An 18,186-nucleotide genomic window follows, 5' to 3' on the forward strand; every position below is an offset into this window, starting at 1 on the left:
AACTCCCAACAACTTAATCCAGGCCCAGCTGGCATGGCCAGTGATCAGGGACAACGAGAGCTGTAGTCCAGCGACATTTGGAAGAGAGCCATATCCCTGGGTCAAAGTATTATTTTCTTTCCATTGCTTTGTAAGACAAATGCAAAACCTACACTGGTCAGAATGCTCACTCCCACGAGTTACTCTTCAGTCTTCTGAATTCTGCATTGCAGATCCCGCATTTGTATAAACAGCACAAAAGGGCCAAAGGCAATGTAAACCACGTCTGTGGAACTGCCCTAAGAAATAGTCTGAGGAATGTTGCTGAGGGGTTCTTTTCTGGTATGGAATGCACAACACAATCTTAATACTTAAAAAATATATATCTAAGGCTGATATTCAACTAAGTCATACTTTGACACTTGAGGTGCGTATTTTTTAGGACCCACCTTATTCTTGTGATTGCAATTTGTTTTAAATGGTTTTTAATGTTGCATTTTAAATTGAGCATAAGAAGAGTCTGCTGGATCAGGCCAATGGCCCATCTAGTCTAGAATCCTGTTGTCACAGTGGCCAACCCGATGCCCATTATGGGAAGCCCGCAAGCAGGACCTGAGTGTGAGAGTATCACTCTCCCCTCCTGCAGCTTCCGGCAACTGGTTTTCAGAAGCATCCTGCCTCAGACTATGGTGGCAGAGCACAGCCATCATGGCTAGTAGCCACCGATAGCCTTTTCCTCCATGAATTTGTCTAATCCTCTTTTAAAGCCATCCAACCTGGTGGCCATCATTGCCTCTTGTGGGAGTGAGTTCCATAGTTTAACTATGGACTGTGTCAAGAAGTACTTTCTTTTGTCTCTCCTGAGTCTTCCAACATGCAGCTTTGTTGGATATCCACGAATTCTAGTGTTAGGACGGAGACAAACTTTTCTCTGCCCACTCTCTCCATGCCATGCATAATTTTATACACTTCTATCATGTTGCCTCTGACTTATCTTTTCTCTAAACTAAAAAGCCCCAAATGCTGCAACCTTTCTTCATAGGGGAGTCGCTCCATTCCCTTGATCATTCTGGTTGCCCTTTTCTGAACCTTTTCCAGCTCTACAATATCCTTTTTGAGGTGGGGCAACCAGAACTGTACACAGTATCCCAAATGCAGCTGCCTCATAGATTTATACAATGGTGTTATAATATCGGCAGTTTTATTTTCAGTACCTTTCCTAACAATCCCTAGCATGGAATCTACCTTTTTCATAGCTGCCGCACACCGGGACCTTACAGTGAAGTGCAAGTAATAAATCATCATAATACTCAGAATACAGCCATTGAAGTCAGTGGAGTTTTTGATTCTGACTTATGCTGGATATCACTCTTCCAGTTTCTGAAAAATATACTGTCTGTATCCAAGAAACCAGCTGGAAGATATATTTGAGGCAGGCAGCAGTTGTTCTGATGAGACCAGCCTTCCTCTCTGTCACCCACCCTCCCGCAACTCGCTCCCTCAGAAGCCAAGCATTTGATTGTAAAGCTGTGGAAGTCAGGCAGCTGCATGACATGTGATCAACATTTGAATAAAACATAATTGGCTGTGAAAAATGCCTCTCATTTGACCACGAAGGCCTGCTGAACATCCTCTGCATGGGATCCTGAGGGAAATCCCATCCTGCACCGCTGGAGCCCTTCAAAACATGAGGTAACCTGTCCAGTTACAATTGGATGTACATAGATACTAAATTCACATGGTGCTTTGGTCAATGTTAGGGCCTAAAAGTGGACATTATGGGAGACTTGCTGACCCACATCTCGCCAACCTATTCTTCCAATAAAAGAAATGGGCTCCTGTTGGAAGGGCGGGATACAAATCAAATAATAAATAAACAAATAAATAATAATGTGCATTGTGATCTAATTGCCTTCAGGGGTTCCCTGTCCATTCTCAACCTATTTGGCTGCTGCTAGAAGAGAGTGGGGTGGTGGTGGTGGTGGTGGTGGCGGTGGGCCTTGGATGCAACCAGGCATCCTTTGTAATGTCTCGTTAGACCTATAGGGCACATCCAAACATCAGCTTCCTGGATTCTGGTTTGGTGCTTCGGCAATACAGCCAATGTCTGAGAAACCAGATAAAACATAAATACCTTAGGATTGTTCCTCAACCTGGCACCCTCCAGTTGTTTTGGAGTACAACTCTTATCAGCCCCAGCCTGGGGCTGATGGGAGTTGCAGTCCAAAACATCTGGAAGGTGCCAGGTTGGGGGATGCTTCTATTATGTTTACATGATGATCAATAGTGTAGTGGCAAATTCAGAAGTGCGGGGTCCCTGCATGATGGTCAGGCCTTGCCACCTCACAGCCCTTTTCCACTGTCCTTCATTTCCCTTGCTCTGTGTGTCCTCTCTGAGTCCACACTCCACTACAACAGGCATCCCTAACAGCCAATCATCATGAAAGGAGGGGCTGTGTGTTAGCTACTGAGAAGAGTCTTCTCAGTGGCTGACTCACCTCCTTTCACTCTGATTGGTTCCAATGAGCACAAAAGGAAAAAAGACTCCTCACAGGGGCTCACACGCTCCTCTTTGATGATGATTGGCTCATACATAGGGCCTTGGCTGGGACCCTGCTCCCAAAAAAGTAAGGGGTCTGTGACTCCCCACAACCCCGATGCCTATAACCCCAATGATGATAAAGATGAGTCAGGTGACCACCCTGGCTGGAAAAATAAATGTCACATCAAAGGGCTCACCAAACTGTTCTCAAGTTTGAAATGCAAATGCTGGGTGCCCTTTAATGTTCTCAAGCTGTGGGGAGGGGGGAGAAAAATCGAGGCCAGCATTTTTATTGTATTTGCAAAGAATGTGTATAACTCCAGCATTAAGAAAAAGTACCACGACAAGCAACAATCAAATTACATTCATGAAACAAGTACAAAATGACATCACAAATCAGCAAATTCGCTTAGTGCGTCAGCCGTAGCCTTTGGGGAAAACTTTTTCCATTAGCTAGGAAAATAACACAGCAATGACAGAACACCACAAATTTCTTCGAGCGCACCGTGCTGGTTCTCTGCCCTTTTGAACCTGAGTGGGGATGGGATCTTTTGGAACCAAGCGGCTCCTCTGGCTGAGTTTAGAGGGTTTTACCATAAAGAATGAGGGAGGCAAAGGAGCCCCCAGCCGCCTTATCTTGTGTTCTGCCCCCATAGCTACTGTTTTTTAAAACGTGATTGGGTGAGCCCTGATCTGGCTAAAACTGGGTGAGGGGGAGTCAAAGGTGGGCCTTGCAGATTTCATTATGCACTTCCCTTTCCTCCCTTAATTTGAAGGCTGATCAGCATTAAGTATCTGGTGTTGTAGATTCTTTTCAAGGGCACATTTACTCAGTGGTATTATTATTTACCTCCTCATATTTGGGAGGATTCCTGCCCCAAAGCGTCCTTCCTAAGTATAATTTTGCTCCCAGAAGGTTATTTCCCCTCCTCTTTGGTAAGCCAGATGCCATCAACACAAGTGTTTTAAGCCTAATTAATTGAATAGCTGCCATCAGCCTCCTTCTGTGCCATTCTGTAAGGTGAGAACTGTGGCTAAGGGTTAAAAGGACTACTAGTAGTCGTGGTAGTATTTTCTCCGCCCCCTGCTGCCTTTTGTTTCATCTTTGGTCTTGCTCTTGAACACTTAGCCCTCCCTTCTGCATGACCTGAATGCTTGCTTCCAAAACCATCAGTGCCATTTGCTCCAGTATATTGTATCCATCGTCTCATTTGCTCTGTCTTCCTTGATCTCAAGGGCTCTGGGGAGGCAGCTTCGTGAAATCCAACCTCTCTCCTCCGCTGTCCTCCCACAAAGGACAAAGACATTGGACACAGTAAAGGAAGCGGAAGACCAAGGGCTGATCACTAATAATGGGAGGCAGAAACAAGGCCTCTCCGGGCTGCCGACCAGTGTCCACTCCCATCTGTTAGCGAATTAGGGATTCTGATGAGATTACCCAAGCTCTTCTGAGCTGCTGGGAGCTATGGCTGTAGGAAAGCAGAGAGCTCCTTTTTTTGCAAATATACTTTCTCCAGTGAGAATGGTGGGGTAGCATGTGCTTGCACAAAGCACATTTCAGTGACTGGCTGTGGAGACCGGCGATAGTCACAACACCTGATGAGGGCCAGGAGCGCTTGTTGTGGTGGGCTGCCGGTTGTAGACCTCAGGCCATCTGTGTTGTGCCTGGTGTGTGCATTAGCTGGCATACTGGAGTGTCAGGACCCTTGAATCCAGCAGTGATCCGGACATCTCCCAAATCCTAGTCCAATCCTTTAACCACTGAACCTCACTCTATCACTTTACCATCTAGCCTGATGGAAAGAGAACTCAAAAGCTTGCACACTGTCTTGCAACATTTAGGTTGGCCTAATATATTGGCATTTCCCTAGAGTAGATTTTGGAATTTATGTCTTCAGACCTTCTAAGAGTCAGCTGAGAAGGCGATTTCCTAAGGGTTCTGGAGAGAGACTTCTTGCCGTGACAGCAATCCACCCGGGGACTCCAACAAAGAATGAATGGATAGATTCCTTCTGAGTCAAGATACAGAGCTTCCTTGCAGAAGTGCAGGCAATATCAAACTGTTCATGCACTGGGTGCTGTGCAACAAATGCTCATGTGAATTGTTACTGATGTTTTATCTTTGGTTTCTGTTCTGTATGGTTTACCCTGTGAAATACAGTAATACCTATGTTAGCAAAGTACATGTGTTCCTGGGCATTACTTTGAGAAATGAATTACAACTTATCAGGTCAAGAAGGCTTATCAGGCCTAATAAAAGCCTCTGCTTCTGCTTCTGCCATAATTCAGAAGCCTGAAATGCTAAGCTGCAGCATAACATTGCCTAAAAGTGAAAGTAGTCTGTAAATGCCTCAAGAGAAGGTGAAGTGGAAAATTACACCTCTGAGGGTCGTTGGTATTAGTATGTAGATAAGGTGGAAGGAAGATCCTCCGTGGCGCAGAGTGGTAAGCGGCGGTAACACAGCCGAAGCTCTGCTCACGGCCCGAGTTCGATTCCAATGGAAGGAGGAAGTCGGATCTCCGGTAAAAGGGGTCGAGGTCCACTCAGCCTTCCATCCATCCGCGGTGGGTAAAATGAGTATCTGGCATATGCTGGGGGGAAAAGAAAGGCCGGGGAAGGAACTGGCAATCCCACCTCTTATATACGGTCTGCCTAGTAAATGTCACAAGACTTCACCCTAAGAGTCGGAAACGACTCGCACTAAAAGTGCGGGGACACCTTCTTCAAGGTGGAAGAGGATGGATGTTGCGACAGGACAGGGCAGACAAAAGATGAGTATGTGTGTTCTTACTTCCCAATAATGGAGAATTACCTGACAAATCACAGAGCCAGGTGGAAGTAAAGCCCCTTATTGGGTACCTTGGGACACATGACTGTACCTTGCATAAACCTATAAAAGACCCTTGATGTGGGGAAGAAGGCAGTCTCCCACCATAGCGCACGCTAGCAACTCCATTTAGGAGAAAATTCCACAACAAAGGGAAAAAGGGAAGTTGTGGTCAAGAGAAAGATTTCACATCACTAGAGTCACTTTAGTAAACACACCGGAGCTGCTGGTACCATCCACTGAACAGAGATTTCGGATTAAGGCGTGTACCAACCTGGCACATGGATGGGCAGGTGACAATTTGTAAGGTGACCACCCACAAGGGTGTAAGATATTGCTATATATGGTTATAAGATGTGCTTTGTGCTGTAACACCTGCATAAAGCTCTGCTTAGTGTATTTTGGGCAGAGACTGTCCTTGGTGACCCCTCTCCCAATGGTCCATTGGTTTATGTGCCTATCAATAAACTCTGTCCTTTGGAGCACAATCAAATGATTGGAGAGTTTTCCTTCCACAACTTCTTTACCAGAAACTTTGGTACTAAAGTAGGAATAAAATGGAAAGGATAGGGATAGGTTCCTACACCACAAAAAAGAAGAGCAGTTCAACATATTTCAGCAAACGCTTTATTTAAAACTAACAATATGCATGCCTGAAATGAAACAACCAGGTCAGGCTGTCGGCTTTTTCCAAAATGCATCCAGGGATGCCTGCCCTGCCTTTGTTCTTTTATCATGTAGCATCTTGCTGTAGCAATTTAAAGCTTGGAGCACAGTTCTCCCCTCCGTACACTCAAGCAGGCAGGCAAAGGGCAGCCACTGCCATCACGCTGTGCTTGGTCTCTCTCTCTCATCCTCCCCTACACTCGAGCAGTAAACAGTGCTTCCAGGGCACCCAAAGCACTATTTACTGCGGAGGTGCCTGTGCCACCTGGCAAGGAGTGCCACTCCAGCCACGCATAAGAGCTCCCTGCAGCAGCCCGCAATCCAGTAGACAAGGAGCCACATTCTGACTAAACATTCCTTAGGAGGGCTTACAACAAAATATTAAAAGCACAATATACAAAATGTCTTCACCTGGTGCCAAAGAGAAGGCTCTGGGTGAGCCTCTCTGGAGAGGCTGGAATTTTAGCCTAGGTGCCACTTTTACTTACTTACTTATGCTGCCCTGGGCTCCTACTGGGAGAAAGGGTGGGACATTATTTAGTTATTGGATTTATATCCCGCCCTTTCTCCCAGTAGGAGCCCAGGGTGGCAAAACACTTTTGAAAAGACTATTTCCTTGGTAACCACCTGCCTCACTTCACTTGACTTTTCCAGTACCTGGATTTGTAAACAATTCCCCCCTTAATTGAAATAATTGCTCAAGATGGATTTTTCAATCCATCAAGTGTGGATGGTGTGTTCACGTCTATGATTTGTTTATTTATTTACCAAATGTCTAGGTCACCCTTCATCACAAATACTGATCTCAGAGCTATGTTTCCAAATACATTCCATTTATATAAGACTACAATGAAACGGAATACTTACAACCAATCATTAAACATTGCCAGCTATTGGCAACCCAAGATCAGGATGATTAAAATAAACATAGAGGTTTGATGTTCTAGTGTGGGCAAAGTTCTAGTAAATATATTAGTAAAATGCTGTTTCAGAAATGTTAGCAAGTCAGAGGCTCCCTTTTTACTAAATGTTGCTAAAACATTTCCAAATGTAGAGCTGTTTTTCATTCCAAAGTCTAGACAAAAGCCATTCCTGTCTGTGATAACAGATCTTTGTTTTCATCAGTAAACTCTCCTAGTCTTTGTTTAGATCGATCAAACGCTAACTCCCTCTGGGCAGAAGTGTAAATTGGGTGTGGCAAAACTGCCATTTTCAAAACTGTCGTCCATAAAGGCTTTCCCACCAGCTTTTCTACACTACTTTGAATCATTTTTTAAATCATTTATTATTATCAAACTCAGTGAAAAAAGGTTTGGGAAAGGCCAAATATTGGCAGGTCTTTGGGTGAGGGCCACAAAAACCTTGCAGCATCACAGCGAAGGACCAAGGGGAGGAGACAGTAAAATAAAAAAGCAAATTAAAAAAAGGACACCATTTGGGGTATCTTGGGAGGCCACACATAACCTTTTGGGATCAGGATATGGGAAGTCTTGCTCTGCCAGTGTAATGTCATATAAGCTGTCGCCTTGGCAGATGCAATGTTCCCGGCACACAGATGGCTTAACAGAGCCCATATGGCGATGTGGCACTGAACTCTTTCGCCTGGAGGTCGTCCCTTTTGACTCCTTCATGTCCCAGCTTGAGCAGAAGCCAGTTTCAGGAATAAATGGCATTCAGGAATATTTCCTAGCAAACTTCTTTATTCAGCTCCATCATTTGAACTGCTGGGGCCCCTTGACTTCCCAAGAGGGAAATGAGCCAAAGGAAAGAACTGCGGCAGCCCAGTACAGTTCAACGGCACCTCTGTCCTTAACGTGCGATTGGCCATAGCTGCTCATGTGATCTTCCTGCACTCAGTTTGCCAGTGGTTGACCTGGAGAGCACATCAGTCCCTTCAAAAGCTCTGAAGTCATGATTAAGGGTGGGATCCAGTGGCGGCTCCATGTCAGTGGGGCAGTGGAATCCACTCTGAGTTTTAGTCCCAACTTTCAAGGAGCTCTCCAAGGTGCTGAGCAATGTGGTGCCATCCAGATTATGGGTACTCCAGCTCTCATCCTCCTTGACTTTGATTCTACTGGCTAAGGATGATGGGAGTTTTAGACCCCTCTTCTAATGCATTGGATGCACAGACCTGTAGTGGTTGGTGACTCCACATCAGTGGGGCACTTTAACCCACACTGGGGTTTTTGGCTGCTTGAAAGTTTAGACTAAAACCAGGAGCTGATTCCACTGCCCCACTGACATGGAGCCACCAGCTGCCAGTGGTGCAATCATTCAGTTACCAGTCCAGTTTCTCCCCTCGTCCTTTCACAAATAACCAACTTTCACATCCATACACAGAGATCAGGAATGCCATGGGACTCGCCCCGCATTTCAGGAATCGTCTTCCATCCCCTTTCCAACCTGCCTTGCCATGCGCAACTGCGGAGTACAGCACTGCTACGGTACTCTGGCTCCGGTGGCCGCCCCCGATTGCTTGCTCGCTTTCCCACGTGCAGCAGGACCTCTCCTGGAAAGCGCCCGCGCACTCACCGCTCATTGCAACCTTCTCCTCCCTTCCGCGGCTTCCCCATTGGCTGATCCCTCTCCTCTCAGCCACGCCCCGCGTTCCAAAGGCCGCCCGGCTTTCCCCACCCCGCTCCGCCCCTGCTTCGCGTCATTCCGGCCGGTCACGCCCCCTCTCCATTCCCCCCCGCCCCTGTCGGCCCAAGGTGGCGGGATCCCAGCCAATAGGAAGGCGCGCGGGAGAAGGAGGTGCCTGCCTCTTTGTTGCAAGACCCAATGAGAGCGAGGGAGGGTGGGGCGCCTTTTTGTGCTCAGGCTGGTTAGGCGCAAAAGCCTTTGCGAAAGGCTCGGGAGAGTCAGACTGCAGGGAACAAGCAGGAAGTGCTGTAGGGCCCAGTGCGAGTCCCGAGCAAGGTGTGGATCCCTCGGCCGCAGGCAGCAGCCGTGAGTCCCCAGCCTCTGATTCCTGCCTCCCTTGGCCCCCCGCTGCTTTCCCTTGGCCCCCTTCGCATGCTCGGCTGCTTGTGCTCTTAGTGATGGTGATGACGATGCTACTAGTAACAATAGCGGATGGTGTGTACGTGGTGCTTTACAGCCTCATTATTTTAAAAAAGGGTCTCTGCCCCCAGGAGTGTGCAGTCTCATGTTTCACAGCGAGGAGTCACTGGGTAGGGTTAAGGCTAAGCAGGAATGAATGTGAGAACATGCTTCATGCCCCAGTCTTAAGTCAATCATGGGGTGTGTGTGTCTTACTATAAAGAAAAGGAGAGAGAGAAGAAAGTGCTTTGTTAACTAAGCTGGGACAAGAAGGGCCCGATCTGTTGTTCGCCTCCCTCCCAACCCCAATTTCCCTTTCAAGGCTGATTTGGGTCCTAATCTCTCTCTCTCTCTCTCTCTCTCTCTCCCCCCCCCAATATTACAATAATCTGTTTTCTCAACAGTAAAGCTATGCTGCTACTTGGTACTTGTATGGCACCAGTAGATTTCTCTTGCTAAGTCTGTTGCAGAATCCTCCTCCCCCCCCCTCTGATACCTTCTCTGTCCATGTTCACTCTATCCACAATGATTGTAGCGGAATGGTGAGGTGTGAGCTTATGCAAACTGGTCCCAGCACTTCTGCCTCCTCCCCTTCCCTGCAGAACACGCACACCCCTTCCTAATAGCAGCGCTGTGGTGCTTGCGAGGTGCTGGCCACAGCACCCCCAGTCTCTGCTTCTAGTTGCTCTTGCCATGCCATGTCTCCTGTCCACCTTTTTACGCTGCTTGAGAAAGCGTTTCTTCCTGAATCGATAGGATCAGGTTGGGACGAGGAAGGCTCCTCTCTCGCTTGCCTCCCTGGGCTCATCTGTCTCTTTCCCAAGGCTCCAATCCCATCAGGCTGCCTGCCCCTAGATTGGGGTGGGCAGAGCGGGACCTACTGGCAGATCTCTGGGTGATTTTGTAGTGGAATGGCAAGGATGACTCCCCAATTGTTTAAAAATAGTGACAACAAAATGACACATCTCCTTCCATAAATTACACTGCTGAAATGATGGAGGTGTGGGATAGCCAGGAGTGGGCTTTTTGCGTGGGAAGGCAGACAGTGAGCTCCATTCAGTTCTGGCCCTCATAACAAACTTATAATTAAAGTGTTCCGTCTTCTTTTGCACCAGGCTCTGCTTCATGGATCTTGAGGTTCTAGTAAAAAAAACAAAGACCCTTTGCCCACTCCCTAACCTAGATTGTGTTGCTTAGCACAGGGACCACAGGGCGGGCGAGACCTATGCAGGGCACAGAAGTGACTCCAGAAGGGGGTCCTTAGGAGGGTTGAGCACCTGTACCTGCCTACTTTTCCCTTTTGCACTAACCACCGACCCTGTTTTCCTAAGATTCCCTTTTGCTGTTGGATCTCCAACAGTGTGCCAGGAACTGTACTCAGTCTCCTCTGCCTTGTGCATTCCTTGGGCTCCTGCTCTGTTGCGCAGTTTTTCAGAAGCTGCATGTGAGGGAGCTCCATCAACTCTCTCTGTCTTCCATAGATGCGGTGAGTGGAGTAAAATGACTCTTCCTCCCCCCCTCCGCAACTCTACCTGTTCTGCATCCCCCCGGTGCAGTCTCTGCTCATCCTTCTCTCCTGTGCTGATTCTCCTTCCCTTTTCCCTGCCCTGTATGAAAACCTAACATACTTGCATCATTTTGCCTCTTCTGCTCCAAGCACAGGGTGGGTGGGTAGAGCGGTGGGTGGCCTTTTTGCACTTAAGGCTCCCTTTGCCTGCTTCCCAGCAACGCTGCATTTGGAGCAGTGTGACCTTGGGTGGATGCCACCACTGTGCCTTTTGGTCCAAGCTGACTCCCCCTGGCTCCTGCTTCTGTGCTGAACCCTGCTGCTGTTTTGATTCCTGTTCCTTTCTGATCTCTCACCTGTTCCCAGATCTTGACGCCTGTCTTTTCTTTCATAGCAATACTCGAGGGGGGTGGGGAACAGATTGGAGGGATTCCAGGTTGGGATTTTTTTTAAGAGGCTGTGATACTCTTGTCACACATTGGCTGGGTGGAAAAAACAGCAAATTAACTTTTTTTTTGCCTTTAACAAGCAGTTGCGTTGTTTTGTTCTTGTACTTTAACTTGGCACATGGTTAAGGTAGATTTCATTTGTAATAGGAGCACAACCTTTAATCAGCAAATAAATCAAAATAAGGCATCCGTTCATTAAATTGGTATGATTAAATATGATTGGGTTGGGAATTGAGGGCACGTATCTTGTCTTTTTTAAAAATGCTATTTAGTTCTTTTGGTAACTACAAGAAATGAGAGAGAATTTTTAAAGATGGTCTTTGCTTTATTGGCCTGGTTTGCGCATAATGCCAAGCCATGGTTTAACAAGCCATGGATTAAACCACTAGTGGATGGATTAAACCACAGGCAATCTAAAAAACCATGGGTTGATCCTCCAAAGTATTGTTTGTTTTTTCAGCTGCTTTCGCTTCCTGCCTTTGTAGCTTGGTGAGTGTTTGGAATGGTGGTGTCAAATAAATCATGGTTAAGGAATGATGTTGGACTCGCATATGATGCTAAGCCTGTAGATAAAACAAAACAAGGTTTGTAAGCCAAAAGCAAACCATGGCTTCAGATTGTGGTTTGTTGGCAGTAAACAATCCATAGTTAACCTGCTGGGTAGGGTTCACACGTAACACTAAGCCATGGTTTAAAAAGGTGTAGTTTAATAAACCTTGGTTTAGCATATTGTTCAAACTAGGCCAATGAGTGATAGTTTTGTTAAACTGTAGATTATCCTATTAATTCTGAAGATACTGTCCTGTGTTATAGTTTATTTATTTATTTTTTATTTTATTTATTAAACTTGTATACCGCCCCATAGCTGAAGCTCTCTGGGCGGTTTACAGTAACTAAAACAAATACAATAGTTATTATTAACAACAACAACGCAGTGATTACTAGAAGCCAGCATGGATTTATCAAGAACAAATCCTACCAGACTTTTATCTCTTTTTTGATTGGGTAACCACCCTGGTAGGCTGTGGGAATGCTGTGGACATAATATATATATGCCGAATTCAGCAGAGCTTTTGACAAAGTGCCCCATGATATTCTGATTAGCAAGCTAGCTAAATGTAGGCTGGATGGAACAACTATCAGGTGGATCCACGATTGGCTACAGAATCGTATTCAAAGAGTGCTTATCAATGGTTCTTTCTCTAAGTGGGGAAAGGTAATGAGTGGGGTACCGCAGGGCTCAGTCCTGGGCTCAGTGTTCTTCAACATCTTTATTAATGACTTGGATGAGGATGTGCAGGGAATGCTTATCAGATTTGCAGATGATACAAAATTGAGAGGGATAGCTAGTACCTTGGAAGACAGAAACAAAATTCAAAGAAATCTTGATAGGCTGGAGCATTGGGCTGAAAACAACAGAATGGAATTTAACAGGGATAAGTGCAACTACACCTAGGAAAAAGAAACCAAATGCACAGTTATAAGATGGGGGATGCTTGACTCAGAAATACTACATGTGAGAAGGATGTTGGAATTGTTGTTGATCACAAGCTGAATAAGAGCCAACATTGTGATGTGGCTGCAAAAAAGGCATATGCTATTTTAGGCTGCATTAACAGAAGTATAGTATGAGAGACTAAAAGAACTGGGCATGTTTAGCCTTGAGAAGAGAAGATTGAGAGAAGATATGATAGTGCTCTTCAAGTACTTGAAAGGTTGCCACATAGAGGAGGACCAGGATCTCTTCTCGATCATCTCAGAGTACAGGACATGGAATAATGGTCTCAAGTTGCTAGAAGCCAGATTTCAAGTGAACATCAGGAAAAACGTCCTAACTGTTAGAGCAGTACGACAGTGGAACCAATGACCTTGGGAGGTGATGAGCTCTCCAACACTGGAGGCATTCAAGAGGCAGCTGGACAGCCATCTGTCGGGTATACTTTAAGTTGGATTCCTACCTTGAGCAGGGGGTTGGAGTCAATGACCTTATAGGCCCCTTCCAACTCTATGATTCTGTGATAATTAACTTTAACATCCTTTCTCTCAAAGGAAGCCCAAGGCAGCAAACAACCGATAAAGCACTAAAAATGTCTTCAAAATAAAACTGCTTTTTAAAAAAGAATTCCAGTACAGATGCAGATTGGGATAAGATCTCTGCTTAAAAGGCTTGTTGAAAGAAGAAGGTCTTCAGTAGGTGCTGAAAAGAAATCAGAGATGGTGCCTGTCTAATATTTAAGGAGAGGGAATTCTAAAGGGTCGGTGCCACTACACTGAAGGTCCGCTTCCTATGCTGTGCAGAATGGACCTCCTGATAAGATGGTATCTGCAGAAAGGTCAGTTTTAACTGAACCATCTAAAAATCCTTCAATCCATTGAGAGTGCTAGTTGACAAAGATAATGGGAGGCAGAAGGTGACCAGATCCTCTCTGTTCTTCGCTGTGTGGAGGACTAGAAGAACTGAGTGGAAATGCAGAGAAACACATTGTGGTCAGTTGTCAGGAGACACCTTCGAACCTCTAGGACGGTGGATTAGGCTACGTTTGGGAGGTGGTGGAATCTTTCTTTGGAGGCTTTCGCTTCGTGTAACAGAAGGAAAGCTTATGCCTGGTAACTCTTTTGGGTGCTGCTGAAAGACTCAGATCTGTTTCTACAGATCAAGGCTCATTTCCCACATTCAGTGTTTTCCTGCATGCTGTGGGGAAACTTGCGAGGAACCAATATGTGGACTGTTACATCTGATAATCGTTAACCGTGGTGAGATATAGTGATGGCCACCACCTTTAGATGGCTTTTGACCTTTAAATCCCTATACAGTTTCGGCACAGTCTATCTAAAGGAGCGTCTCCAGCATCATCAGCTATGCCGCCCAAAAAGATCAGCCTCAAAAGACCTTCTCTCCATCCCATCAATCAAAACAGCCAAACTGGTGAGGACTAGAGAGAGGGCTTTTTCAGTTGTGGCCCCTACCCTGTGGAACTCCCTCCCGAATGATCTCCTCCATGCCCCTTCCATGATGAGTTTCCGCTGGGCCTTGAAGACCTGGCTCTTTAGGCAGGCTTCTGGGGTGGGCTAGATTTTATCTTCATTGTTTTTAGATTTTTAATGTCTAAGTATTGTATGCCTATGTTGTACGTCGCCCAGAGTGGCTGGACAACCAGCCAGATGGGTGACTAATAAATTCAATAAATAAAATAAATAAATAAATTTAGAAGGGAGTTGGATAAGTTCATGAAAGATAAGGCTATGGGTGGCTACAAGCAGTCCCCCAGTTGTTTTTGGACTCCAACTCCCATCATCCCTAGGTGATGGGGAGCTGTAGTCCAAGATCATCTGGGGGGTCATAGGCCACTATGAAAACAAAATGCTCGATTAGAGGGGACTTTAGCCTCGTCCATCAGGGCAAATTCTTAGGTACAGGAGGGCCCCACTTTTCGGTGTTCCACTAATACAGCAGCTTTCAATTAGAGTAATTAGAGTAAGGCCCCACTCATACGGCCCTTGTTCCACTTTTATGGTGTTTTTCAGGTATCGGGCGCCATTTTATTGACGGAGTTCCGCTTTTAGGCGGGGGTCTGGAATGTAACCCGCCGTATGAGTGGGACCCTACTGTATTCAGCACACTTTGGTTGCTCTCTAGACTTCAGTACCTCTCCTTTCTCCAGTTGCTTTGATCAGCACTTACTGTACCTCGCTGCAACATTCACATCCATGATACCTCTCCTATTTTGAGTTCTGGTCTTCCTTTGCAGACCTGGGTGCTGCAGGGCAGGATTTGTCAATCTGTGTGTGTACTTAATCGCAGAGCTTGGAAAAGTTACTTTTTTGAACTACAACTCCCATCAGCCCAATCCAGTGGCCATGCTGGCTGGGGCTGATGGGAGTTGTAGTTTAAAAAAGTAACTTTTCCAAGCTCTGCGTGTCTCCAACTCCTGCAGAGCATTCCCCCAGAGTTCAAGAGAATGGGGTGGCTCCTGTTCGCTCGTAGTTCTGTGGTGTTGATCACAGCTTTGTAACGATATCCACAAGGTCATGTATACCAGACTTGGCTGCCTTCCAGATCTGGTGAACACTGTCTTTGTATGTAGCTGAGCATTTTTCCCCCCTTCTCTGATTATGTTACAAAACTTTCAGTTATCATCTCTCTGTTTGATATAGGCCAGATGCAGGAGACTGATTTGAAGAGAGCTGAAAGTAGTTTGAAAGAGAGGCACCGCTGCCCATGGCGTGCCTGCACATTTGTTTGTCCCGGTTTAAGGAGATTTGGCAGGCTTTTGAAACAATACGAAAAACCTGCTAACCCTGTTTGTCTGGATGGGAACAGAGGATGAGGGTGCACATAGGAAGCAGCAATCATGCTTTCAAATGACCTTCAACCTTCTGGAGCAAGGGGTGGTCCTCTTGCGGTCCTCTGGGTGTTACTGGAGTACAGCTGCCATCATCTTTGACCATTGACCAGGCAGGCTGAGGCTGATGGGAGTTGTAGTCCAACAGCGTCTGAGAGGCCTGCCACAGGTTCCCAGCCCCGCGCTAGGGAGAAACAGCAACGATTCTCGGCCACATCTGCACCACTCCTTTATAGCTCTGTGAGGGGAAGAGGAGCCTCCTATCAGCACCCTTCTCAAATTACAGTCCCCAGGGTTCTTTGGAGGAAGCCATGACTGTTTAAAGTGGTTTAAGAGCTCTTTAACCATAGAATTGTAGTGTTAGAAGGGGCCTATAAAGCCATCAAGTCCAACCTCCTGCCCAGTGCAGGAATCCACATTAAAGCACGTGTGAATGGGGCCCTGGTCTTCCTGAGGCCCCGTTGGTTGTCTTCTGGCTCACTCTGTATATTCTGCTGAGGCTTTTCAACAATTGTGAAGTTTGCCATGCATCAGTGCTGCTTTTAAAGGCAGAGATGTTTCCTTCTGGAACTGTCTGAGTGTGTCGCGCCTCTGGAATGAGGCTGATTTCGCATCGAGAAGCATCTCCCTGTTGGAAAGTGGCATGGGAAGGACTCTTAAAAGTCTGTACCTATTTTGTAAAGTGATACCCAAAGTAGTATCATTCTTAATATTCTGTCCTCTTCTTTGGGGCCTGTATATGACTTAATAACAGCCCTGCTGGACCATCCTTTCCATCATCCTGTTTCCAAGCAGATGCTTGCATGCCACATCTCTCACTTCCTTTTTATTTATTTATTTATTTATTTATAATTTAAAGTGTATCCCACCCTTCCTCCCAGCAGGAGCCCAGGGCAGCAAACAAAGTGCTAAAAACACTTTAAAACATCATAAAAACAAAACAGCATTAAAACATTTAAAAACAACTTTTAAAAAGGGTTAAAAACATTATTAAAAAACATATTAAGGAATTCTAACACACGCAGACTGGGATAGGTCTCAACCTAAAAGGCTTGTTGAAAGAGGAAAGTCTTCAAAAGGCGCCGAAATATTCAAAGGGAGGGAATTCCACAGGATAGGTGCTACCACACTAAAGGTCTGTTTCCTATATTGTGAAAGAACGGACCTCCTGATAAGATGGTATCTGCAGGAGGCCCTCACCTGCAGAGCGCAGTGATCGACTGGGTATATAAGGGGTAAGACGGTTTTTATACGTCTCCTCAAGACCCACCTTTTCCCATGAAGACTTTGCACAGCCCCTGAGTTCCCATGCCCTGCTGCAGCTAAGCCTTGTTAAAACATGGGTAACCCAAGCTTGTAACTTGTTCCTTCTCTGCCTCCCTCTGCTGTGTTGAACCTTAGAGTGTAAGCCCCTGGTGGCAAGAGACATGTTCTTCCACTCCGTAAAGCAAGCATCCAGGGGTGCCTCACCTGTTGGAGCCAGGGACGCATTTGGCAATCTATAAATTCCTGCACTGAGCAGGGGGTTGGACTTGGTGGCCTTATAGGCCCCTTCCAACCCTACGATTCTATGATTCTAAAACTACCGTGGCCTACAGCCATACTACCCTGAACATGCCTGATCTCGGAAGCTAAGCAGGGTCAGGCCTGGCTAGTACTTGGATGGGAGACTGCCTGGGAATACCGGCTGCCGTAGGCTTAGAGGAAGGCAATGGTAAACCACCTCTGAATACCTCTTACCATGAAAACCCTATGAATACATCCAAAAAAGATTCATAGGGTTGCCATAAGTTGTAATCGACTTGAAGGCGTATAGCAGCAACAACAGAACTGCTGTGGGCACCACCAAATACCCTTTTATAAATGCAGAACTGGTGATGTTCAGAACACACCCTCTTCCCATAACAGGCAAAGCAAAGACCAAAAAAGGCAACCCCCCCCCTTCAAACAGGCAACCCCCCTCCCAAACACCGCCTCTTGCCAAAAAACCCTCAACTTAAAGCAAACCCAAAAAATACAAATTGAGACGGTCAGGGAGCCTTTGTGGGCACCATGCGTGTGTGTGTGTCTGGAGGTGCTGCGGAGCCCATGCATGCTGTGTTGGGAACTCCTGCTCTGAAGTGTCATGCATGCTGCGCTGGTGGTGCATACAAAAAGTTTGTATAGCCCTTCCCAGCTTCTTTGCTGCCCCCCCCTCCAGCTACTGATATGTAGATGCAGAAGGCCCCTAAGCCTGGAGGCTCAGTTTAGCTGCCATGGCCAGCAGCAGTTGATTATTATTATTTATTTTAAGTAGATCCTGCCCTTCCTCCCAAAGGAGCACAGGGCGGCAACAACAAGCGATAAAACAAAGAAAACATCTTTAAAACAGTTAATAGACCCTAACCCTATTAATTCACAATGAGCATGTCTTTGGGTGCGCATCTACAGTGACATGGCTCCTACATGTTAATTTTGTTATCCTAACAGCGATTCATAGACCTCTCTTTCTTCCCTTGTTGAATCCAGTGGTGGGGAACCTCCAGCCCACTGACGGTCCTCATTTGACCTGTTGCTTTGTTTGTTTCCCCAACCCACGGCCACCTACCCCACACCTGACGTCATGTGTGGGGCAGGTAAAGATGTGGTTGCAGAGGAACACTTGGGAGCTTAAAATGGATGTTGCTGCACACCTGCCAAAGGTGGCAGGTGGGGGAAGTAAGGATCTCGCCCACCCTGGTCTAATCCACTCTCATCCTAACCTGGTTTCTGTTATCTTTTTGGCGCCTGCTGCAGACCTTTCTCTTTCAACAAGCCTTTTAAGTAGAGACCTTTTCCCAGTCTGCGTCTG

General features: G+C 46.3%; 1 protein-coding gene and 1 pseudogene across 5 annotated transcripts in view; both read left to right on the plus strand.

Moving 5' to 3' along the window:
- Positions 1–8,843: 8,843 nt before the first annotated feature.
- The window catches only part of ADISSP (adipose secreted signaling protein), a 103,476-nt gene continuing 94,133 nt past the window's right edge, over positions 8,844–18,186 (plus strand). For 2 of the 5 annotated variants that reach the window (XM_061583636.1, XM_061583639.1), the window contains exon 1: positions 8,848–8,964. The gene's annotated coding sequence lies outside the window, so the exon portion shown is untranslated. The other 3 variants (XM_061583637.1, XM_061583641.1, XM_061583640.1) reach the window with 3 other exon arrangements.
- Positions 16,947–17,055, plus strand: LOC133364666 (5S ribosomal RNA; annotated as a pseudogene).

Source organism: Rhineura floridana, chromosome 9, assembly GCF_030035675.1.
Source record: "Rhineura floridana isolate rRhiFlo1 chromosome 9, rRhiFlo1.hap2, whole genome shotgun sequence".
Lineage (NCBI taxonomy): Eukaryota > Metazoa > Chordata > Lepidosauria > Squamata > Rhineuridae > Rhineura > Rhineura floridana.